Consider the following 10534-nt stretch of genomic DNA (forward strand, 5'->3'; position numbering starts at 1 on the left):
GTTTACATCATTGACTGGTAATCAAGCGATGTCTTTCCATGTTCGACTTCAGAACATTTCTCACATGGATCGACTTGTACTTAGAGTGAAGATCGAACGAGTTTGAAGACCCCGAATCTAGTTTCATCCATCCGGGCTGCGATATATATTCAGGAAATATAAAGACATTGATATGTACAACATTGCAGCACAGACAATCATCCTACCAAAGGATGATGATTTCAGCAGGATCATCAGTCTATCATCAGACAATTGTCTGTCCTATGTACATAAAAATGAATTTATAAAGCTGAGCATGGGAATGCCTGCCTCAGCTAGATCATGAAAACATTATGAAAAATAATGTATTGTATTGTATCTTATTACAGGTCTCCTCCCAGCATTGGAAGAACTTCGGATCCTCCTAATAAAGCATTTCACCCGATAAACGGCCTCATACTTTAGGGGGCAACTGTTATAGACATTTTTGTGCCTTACAGCTATAAGCATGAAATGTCCATAATTCAAGGGATCCAAAGTCACTAAACATGTTGTTACAGCTCCTAAAGGAACAAGGTCAACCAATGACAGCTTCTCCCAGAAGTTCTCCACCAAAAACCACTCAGAAACTGTCAATTCAGGATCAATTCAAAGGCTCCACTAGCTGCCTGCGTTGAAATGCAGAAGTTACACTAGCTAGGTGCACTGCAACGCAGGTGGAAGCACTACCAGGGTGCGCTGAGCGGGAAATGACAAATTGCAAGCTCATTCAACGAGGTGGAAAGAACCTGGAAGCTTCCAGAATCTTCTCCAATGACACTTGCCTCAATGAATTCGACTAGTGATGAGTAAGAGGTTCTCAAACTCCAAGTGGAAGCAAGAACTGATAGAGAGAAGCCACAAGTCAAAACATAAGCTGACTCATCCTCTCTGCTTACATCTATATATGGATCTCTCACCCAGAGGTTCAGGAGGCTGGAATTTTGTACTTTGCAAAGAATTGTTGTTGGTTTGAGATTGAGATTAGTACATTGGGTGATTTATGCTTTGTTGGAGGAGAGGAAGGGATTCCTTTGCCGGGAGGTAGATGCTGGATTGGAACTCACTTGGTTGTATCTCCTCTTGGAATTTATTATCATATCAATAAACTATTTGAGTTTCTCCTACATGTTGTATACCAATGATGTTTTGTTATGCTTACATGTTTAGCTTAATCTGATCTTGGGCTTTTTATGAATGTATATCTGTATCTTTGTGTAGTTTCTCTCTCTTGTGATCTTGCAGGAATTCTGTGAAGCTGGGCCGGTGAGAGAGCTGGGAGCTGGGAGCTACTGAAGAGAGGAGCGATTGGATCAACAAACTTGCAAAAGACACAGGTTAGTTAGATCCTGCTTCCTCATTTACATTTCATAAAGAAGAATACTCAAATAAGTTTCCTTGTTTGTTGCTAAGGCACTATCACCTCTTAGAGTGGGATAGGGGCATTCCGAATTGAATACTTTTCCCAACAACAAATTGGCGACTCCGCTGGGGATCGTATCTTGTTGGTTTATTTGTGTTTCTATTGTTGTTCTTCTCATAAACTCAGGAGTGCCGAATCGAAATGCATTTGCCATTTTCAAATGCAAAGTAGAGATCTGCCACTCTAGTCCACTCACTGGGCCTGTTTTTATGATCTGAACAAACTGATCCACAAGTGCTCTAACAGCCCTTTGTGATAGATCTTATTCCTCCTTTAAATCATCCTCCTAATTGTACCTAATTGATAGCTTTTATTTGGCCAAAAACTATAGATTTAACTGCAAACCGTAACCCAGAACCCAGAAACAACTCTCGTTTCTGCTTCAGCGCAGACTCTGTGAAGAGGTTCTGCATTTCAACGTAGGTCTCGTGAAGAATACCTGCGCTGAAGTTCAGTTTCTCTGTGCTGAGGGTGCGCTGATCAGCCTTTGCCTTTTGCAGCTGTGGTTCCCTGCTTCCTTTTGCTTAGTTTCATCTCTGTTTTTTGCAGCCTGTTATCAGTCAGTGTACCTATCTGAAACCCCTTTTCTCTGCCTCAATTCCGAATCAGTTGTATAAAGAAACTATATTTGTTCTTTGTGTATTTGTTACATCATTTGCAGTTTCCCATTACAAAAGTAAACTAGTCATACTGTTGCCCTTAGATCTAGACCTGTCATAAGTGTCATTTTGATCTTAGGAGTGAGTTTGTTTGCTGTTCACAGTTGATTGAGCTTTTACTTTTGTCGTTTGGTTTGAATTTATGCATTTCTAGTGCCGAAACAAGTAAATCATAAAGTGTCGTAATCGTCTTTTTGATTTTAAAAAAGGAACTTGTTTATGTTTTCACTTGAAATCGAATTCAAATTTGTACAACAGCTTTCTTTTTAGGCATCAATATTAAGAAAGCGAAAACAAATACATGCATTTGTGCATTTGCATATTGATAGTTTTCATGCGTTGATTTAGGGAAAAGTGAATTACAGTGTGCTCTATGCTCTTTGAGAAAAGTTTGTGTCTTCCTTTTCCCCTTGTAGCTAGGATTTTCATTGTTGAAAAGATATAAAAGCTTGCTTATCATCTTTAGACTGCATTTAGGAATTGTATCATACATCTCGTGGTGATCCAAAAAGGCAAACTTCTAAAAAATATCAACCTAAAATAAATTGAATGAACTTAACAACGCTTTGTAACTTAATGCACAACATAGAGGTCTAGGCTAGAGACGTGTTCTGGCGTCGTAAAACCTGGTGACTGTCGATCTCGCTGATGGTTGGGTGATTCCTCCTGAGAGACGATAGCGCCAGTACGGATTGTGCTCCCACGTACCATCGAGTATATATTGGGAGACACCTATAGGCATAAAACCTTTATCCTTAGGAAGCCGTGTCGGCCGCCCTACTGATCGCAATGCACTGAACACAGCATTCGGGAAGATTGACCGCCCGTACCTTAAAAAATATTCTGCGGTTTTGCGAAAAGTCTGGCACACCCTCTACCTAGAACTCCAGAGCAGTTCCTTTTGGCCTTTTTCAGACTCTATAACGGAAAAAGTCCATCCGAGCATTTGTCACTTCGGGCTCGTTAAAACATCGAAGGAGACTAGAGTCATCTTTAGCTTTTTCTCGACTCTTTAAAATTGAAAAAGCAAGTTGTGTCTAAAGCGTCATTAAAATTTATTTTAAACGGAACAATCACCCCTTTTTCTTGCATTGATCTTTAGGTTGAGAAAATGGAACCCACCAACCAAGGAATTCCCCTTGGAGGAAATCCTAGTCCCTTCTCCTCTTGGGGAGATGTTGGTGCGCCCCATATGGCCACATTGTTGCTTCCAGGACTGACAATTGGCTTGCCGGTCTGGCTCTTCTCAACCAATGTCGTTCAGAACACCACTATTCTTGAACAGTCGAATCAGCAGTTAGACCAGTCCAGAGTTGCCCACCAACCTTCTACTTCTTCTAATTCTTCCTCTCCTCCTTCCTCTTCGCTTAACGGAACTGGTAAAACAAAAAACCAAGTTCCTAAGGAGAAGAAGGAAAAGAAGAAGAAGGAGCCAAAAGTGACTGGGGGCAAACAAGTGTCGTCTAACAAAAATCCACACACAGCACTGACTAGGCCTAAATCGCCATGTGTCATATGCAAGGGAGGCCACTTCCACAGAGATTGTCCCTGCATCCCTCGGATACTAAGGGACTGGTCTCCCCGTTTGCACAATCCAGTTGCATCAACCTCTGATAGCCATGTTGAATGCATACCGTCAACTAGCAAAAGTGAAGTCCTTGGACAAAAAGGGAGAGCTAGATCCCCCTGTAGACTGTGCGAAGGCAATCATGCCATCCACCGTTGTCCCTTCTTAGATGAAGTGAAAAGAGTTTTGGATGATCGTCCGGTTTCACCGTTATGACTTCCTCTTGGATATAAAAAACTCTTGCCGAGTCCTTCGTTAGTTGAAAATCTAGCTGGCCCGCTCAAGTGGTCTGCTGAAGCACTGATCATTGAAGATGAACCAGCTGAATCCATACCCGACGAAAGTCAAAAGGTCGAGGCGGCAGTTGACCCGGTCTTGCCTTCAAAGGATTTATCTTCAAATTATACAGTCACTGAAGAGGATAACGATGACACCATCTAGATTCTTTTCATCAACACAGACTCAGATGAGCACGGGAGCACTCCCCCCATCCCTTTATCACAGGAAGGAAGTTCGTCAGAGCGATACCCGGCCGTTTACTCAGTCCCGCCACCAAGCAACCTAGTTGTCTCCTTCTACTGGAACCAACTAGGCAGACCCCGTTTGCCAGCAAGCATACCATTCAGAATTATCATCCAAATATATAGAATGGTCATGGCTGGAACCATCATTGATGAGGGGGAATCTGTGAGTATCCTTTCCTCTACTGCTTGGAAAGCGCTTGGTTCGCCAGCGCTTTTGCCTGAAATGAGAAATCTAACAGGCTTCGATAAAGGAACCAGTCGACCTTTAGGGATCCTCCCCAATGTGCCCATAACATTGAAAGGGAAGATCGTTCAAATGAACGTGATGGTCGTTCAAGGACCCTTGGATTATAACCTACTCCTTGGACGAGACTATATATATTGCATGGGAGCCATCGTCTCCTCACTCTTTAGAGTAATGTGTTTTCCGCATGAAGGAAGAGTGGTCAAGCTCGTGGACCAGCTTTCATTTCCTAGATCACACATCGCAAATAGTCATATACCATCCCTAAATGGTCTCTTCACGCGAGAAATGTCTCAACCCACGGTCCGTCCTCCCGATGAGCGCGATTAATTCGGAGGGATATGACTGGAACCCAGGGGGCATGCATCCTGGTCTGCTTCGCCAGGAAAACTTTGGGTATAGGGTAGGTTTCCGCGGGAGAATATGACTAGTCCATACCCCGTCCGTGGTTGGAAGTGGGGTTGTTCTGGAATAAGATTCTTTTGTCAAAGTTATGTGAGTTGGCGGGCATCGTCGCTCACCTTTGTTTATCTCGGTAGACATCGCCGAAGAAGTGTTTTGTTTGAAAGATTAACAGAACAATCTTTGGGTAACCTGAAAGAGGTAGGCCTCTCTCGGTAAAACAATTGTTTTGGCGGAAGTGAAGTAGAGGTAACCTTGAAATCGTACTTTATACCTGGGGGCATGCAAACCTTTTGGAGTGCAAGCAAGGGGCGGCTATTTATTTTTTAAATTTTTAGGTCCTCCCTTTAAACCTGTAGGTCTAACCCTTTAAACTCGTAGGATTAGTCGTTTCCGAACTTGCATAAAGAAAGGATGAGGGGCATAGCTTTGGTAACGCGCAAGCTCCATAAAAAATGGAATCTTACATGAGACATTCTTATCATATGACTGGATAATCGAGCAGTTTTGGCACATAGTTCATGCTCGTTAAAAAATAAACATAAGATCGAGCAGTGTTTTTCCGCGTTTAAGCTCGTTAAAAAATGAACTACCCTCCGGTAAATAACCACCGTGAATGTTACATTATCAGCCATTAAAGCCTTGGTCGTGTTTGCACCATCACCTCCACTTTTCATTGGCCGATCATTCACCTCCATATGATTGTTTACCCATTTTGAGGAACAGCTGCGAAGAGTGATTTCACTAGCCATCATTGTGACACTGCCGTGATTGGAAAATTCCAACCCTTACCTGCAATCAGCTACTAACCTGTTTTATCACTCATTCCTCAAAAGACGAGTCTTCTTTAAGCTCTTTTCATCTGACTCGTAAAATATGAAAAGATTGCCGAGTTTTGGCCTTCCAGCTTGTTAAAGCGACCGGAAGTGCTATCCCTCCTCTAGATTTTAATCTTTTTGGACATGAGGGATTATTGCACAAAAAGATCGAGCGCTTGTTTTGTTCGGCTCGTTAAAACTATCGAAAACTCATCCCTTCTGTATTGGTTTTATACTTTTTCGGACTTAAGGGATTAGATGATGAAAGAGGACTTCTGGAGTTGACTTTACGTACCTTTTCAGACTCTCTAAAAATGAAAAGGACCGAGTTATCTTTGTCGTTAGACTCGTTAAAAACATTAAATAGCGACAAACTTGTCTTTAGACGAGAACGAGTTTCACTATCGCTAGGCTCGTTAAAACATAGTGATGGGTTTGCCCGAAGGGAAAATTATAGAACAAGCATATGTTATCCTCCTTAAGCTTGACAAAAATAAAGAGGTACTGGTCAGCAATGACTGGGGAAAAATTGGGAAGAAACTCAAAGAACTTTATTGGTAGCAAGTCGCTCTTGAACATGACACTTCCACTCCGTGCCTGAGTCGGGTTGGGTTGTTTCATTCACCGGTCACATCGCCATGGTCTCGCCATACCATCCATCTTTAGGGTAAATGCTACCAATCCATCACACAAGTGTCGCTGATATGTTCAAGGGAAGTCATCCAGAGAAGTCAACCGTGTCCCATCCACTACCATACATTATCCTTCATCCTTTCATGACCGCCACCCTGAACTATATATCATCATATTGTTTTCACCTCCATCAAAATCATTTGCTCCGTTCCGTGTCACTGATGTGGGATACATCAAGGCCCTCCTTTGATGGATCACTTCTTGTCGACATCAACTCATTATCCAAGAAGTTGATCTAGGAACACCCCCCTCAGTACTTTGAAGCTTGCATGCCTCAATGGCAAGTTTCTCACTTCCGGTGATAGGTATACGTCAATGACCTTCGACTGAAAGATTTTGTGTGGTGTTCGACGCCAAGTCCTTTATTCACACCACGTGAATTGTACTGCATTACCTTGAGGGTCATTATCATTATCGGTGATTCCTCTCGCGCTTGTTAACAGTTTACATCATTGACTGGTAATCAAGCGATGTCTTTCCATGTTCGACTTCAGAACATTTCTCACATGGATCGACTTGTACTTAGAGTGAAGATCGAACGAGTTTGAAGACCCCGGATCTAGTTTCATCCATCCGGGCTGCGATATATATTTAGGAAAAATAAAGACATTGACATGTACAGCATTGCAGCACAGACAATCATCCTACCAAAGGATGATGATTTCAGCAGGATCATCAGTCTATCATCAGACAATTGTCTGTCCTATGTACATAAAAATGAATTTATAAAGCTGAGCATGGGAATGCCCGCCTCAGCTAGATCATGAAAACAGTATGAAAAATAATGTATTGTATTGTATCTTATTACAGGTCTCCTCCCAGCATTGGAAGAACTTCGGATCCTCCTAATAAAGCATTTCACCTAATAAACGGCCTCATACTTTAGGGGGCAACTGTTATAGACATTTTTGTGCCTTACAGCTATAAGCATGATATGTCCATAATTCAAGGGATCCAAAGTCCCTAAACATGTTGTTACAGCTCATAAAGGAACAAGGTCAACCAATGACAGCTTCTCCCAGAAGTTCTCCACCAAAAACCACTCAGAAACTGTCAATTCAGGATCAATTCAGAGGCTCCACTAGCTGCCTGCGTTGAAATGCAGAAGTTACACTAGCTAGGTGCACTACAACGCAGGTGGAAGCACTACTAGGGTGCGCTGAGCAGGAAATGACAAATGGCAAGCTCATTCAACGAGGTGGAAAGACCCTGGAAGCTTCCAGAATCTTCTCCAATGACACTTGCCTCAATGAATTCGACTAGTGATGAGTAAGAGGTTCTCAACCTCCAAGTGGAAGAAAGAACTGACAGAGAGAAGCCACAAGTCAAAACATAAGCTGACTCATCCTCTCTGCTTACATCTATATATGGATCTCTCACCCAGAGGTTCAGTAGGCTGGAATTTTGTACTTTGCACAGAATTGATGTTGGTTTGAGATTGAGATTAGTACATTAGGTGATTTATGCTTTGTTGGAGGAGAGGAAGGGATTCCTTTGCCGGGAGGTAGATGCTGGATCGGAACTCACTTGGTTGTATCTCCTCTTGGACTTTATTATCATATCAATAAACTATTTGAGTTTCTCCCACATGTTGTATACCAATGATGTTTTGTTATGCTTACATGTTTAGCTTAATCTGATCTTGGGCTTTTTATAAATGTATATCTGTATCTTTGTGTAGTTTCTCTCTTGTGATCTTGCAGGAATTCTGTGAAGCTGGGCCGGTGAGAGAGCTGGGAGCTGGGAGCTACTGAAGAGAGGAGCGATTGGATCAACAAACTTGCGAAAGACACAAGTTAGTTAGATCCTGCTTCCTCATTTACATTTCATAAAGAAGAATACTCGAATAAGTTTCCTTGTTTGTTGCTAAGGCACTATCACCTCTTAGAATGGGATAGGGGCATTCCGAATTGGATACTTTTCCCAACAACAATTAGTGTTAATTACTAGATCTATAAAGGGATGTAGTTTGGGATGCTTCAGAACAAAGGCTTCAAAACCAGAACTATGGGATCAAATCATGCTTGGTGTTGAGCCCACAACCTTGTGCACATCTACAAATTAGGAGGTAAATACTCAATGCACTGATACGACTGGCGTAGATGGTAATTGTAGTCAAGGAGGAAGAAATACTAGCAGTAATAGAGTTGGTCATATTGTAGGATGATTGACACAAGGTGCTAAAACTCAAAGTGGTGCGTGGTCGGGCATGAAATTTTCAAGTAGTTCAGCAAGTGCAGGTGGAACTACTTCATCAGGGAGTACTTCATAAAATACAATGGTGTGCAGAGACTTGTGTATGCCCATGTTTCATGGTGCTAGGACTGAGGACCCAGAATGGAATTTTTTCATGTGTGTGGTCATCTGGACAACTAAACAGGTCCAAGATGATGCCACTAAGATCACATAGTGGGAAGCAACTTTTAGGGGCCATGCATTAACATGGTATATAATTTTCAAAATCACGACTCCAACTGGCCAGAAAAAGACTTTAGTGGTGATAAAGGAGGTGTTGATCAGGGAGTTCTAGAAGCCAAAGTTAGAGTCCCAATGCATTATGAATCTGAAAGAAATCAAGAAGGGTCTGAGTGAGTTTCTATGGGACTTTGACCAACAGTTCAAGGTTTTAAAGGATAGATTGATTTTTGTGATCCTGGATACACATCATAAAGAATGGTTCATTGCAACATCGTTGTTGCATATTAGGATACCACTAGCATAGTAGTGGATAGGAATGCAATTAGAATCTCTAGATCTTGCGTTGAAACTAGAAGCTTCAATAGCATGAGGTGAAGATGGAAATCACATGGCACAAGTGCAGTCATATCTGGTTGTGTTAACTTTATAGCTTCAATATTTGACAAAGGGAAAAGAAAAGAGGGAGGAAGTTTGATTTACCACCTACTAGATAGAGGATCGCCATAGAAATGAATGTAAGTTGTTGACAGACTAATTAGGTGCTTAGTATTTAGCTCAAAAATCAAAGTTCTCAGATTGGCTTGAAACCTGAACGACTGGGTCTATCTCATCAATACAATTGCAACACAATTCGTTTCACTAAAAACCAAGTCTGGATGAAGGAGAAAAGGTCTGTTGTTCATTTTCTTAAACAACTAAAAAAATTGCAAAACATGATAGAATGATGACATGGAAGTACAATCAACATGATGGGAATATTCTTCATTTTTTCCCCAATGAGGTTGTGACAAGTGCCACTTTAGGATTCGCCAATTTGGTTGTGTGAAGGTGAAATTGCCCAATGTCCTCCAAGGTGGAATTATGAGTTCATGGTGAGTATTATGTGGAAATTATTTTTTTAGAAATATATATATATATATATATATTATTAATTTCGAACTATATCTAGATCCACATATATATAAACAATTCAATGGCGTAATATTTATGGTGGAAAAATATATGAAGGGATGGGCGGAGGGCGGGTTGAACCTATGACCTCCCCCTCCCAACTCCGTTATAGAACAATTGAGACAACGATGGGTTTGATAAACGGTAGCCACAATATTTTATTTAAGCGTACAGCAAGGCCGATGACAGAGTGGAGGGAGCCAGCCCTGCGGGCCAATCTCCTCACCATACGACCATGCAATGTAAACAATCATCAGCACTAACGGGTAAGCACGCTGAGAGTGCTGATAATATGGGTTTAAGTTAATCAATATGTATTTAAAGATGGTAGCAGTTTTGGAGGCGCACCAACTTCAAAGGAATTGCCAATTTTGGTGGTGCTAACTGGAGTCTTCTCCAGTTATAGCGGGGTTTCCTAGGGAAACATTGAATGAAGCATATATTGAGCAATTTTTGACCAAATTGAGCTCAAAAATAGGTGTTATTGGCTAATTTGGACATTCTAGACACATTGGTGCAGGTATTAGGAGTCATAGAGCTTCGTAAACAAAATTTGTTCCACATTGAGCTAATACAGAGGCCCAAGCCATGGAAGCTGGACCAAGGAGATGTAGCCTAGGAGCGTTGAACTCCTTCATTAGAACACTGTGTTAATGTTTCTCTTTAATGGTTTTCTACATTGTACATGGTTGTTGTTTAGTATTTGTTTCTGAAGCTATTTTTCTCATGAATGTCTTTTTAAACTTAAGGAAATTTACCTAATTGTATGCACAAATAGATAATGAAACCTCAGCACACGGAGCAATAAGCATGCACA

This window comes from Pinus tabuliformis, chromosome 5_1 (genome assembly GCF_031772625.1).
Source record: "Pinus tabuliformis cultivar Carrire ecotype Pingquan chromosome 5_1, CPIR1, whole genome shotgun sequence".
In the NCBI taxonomy this organism is placed as follows: Eukaryota; Viridiplantae; Streptophyta; class Pinopsida; order Pinales; family Pinaceae; genus Pinus; species Pinus tabuliformis.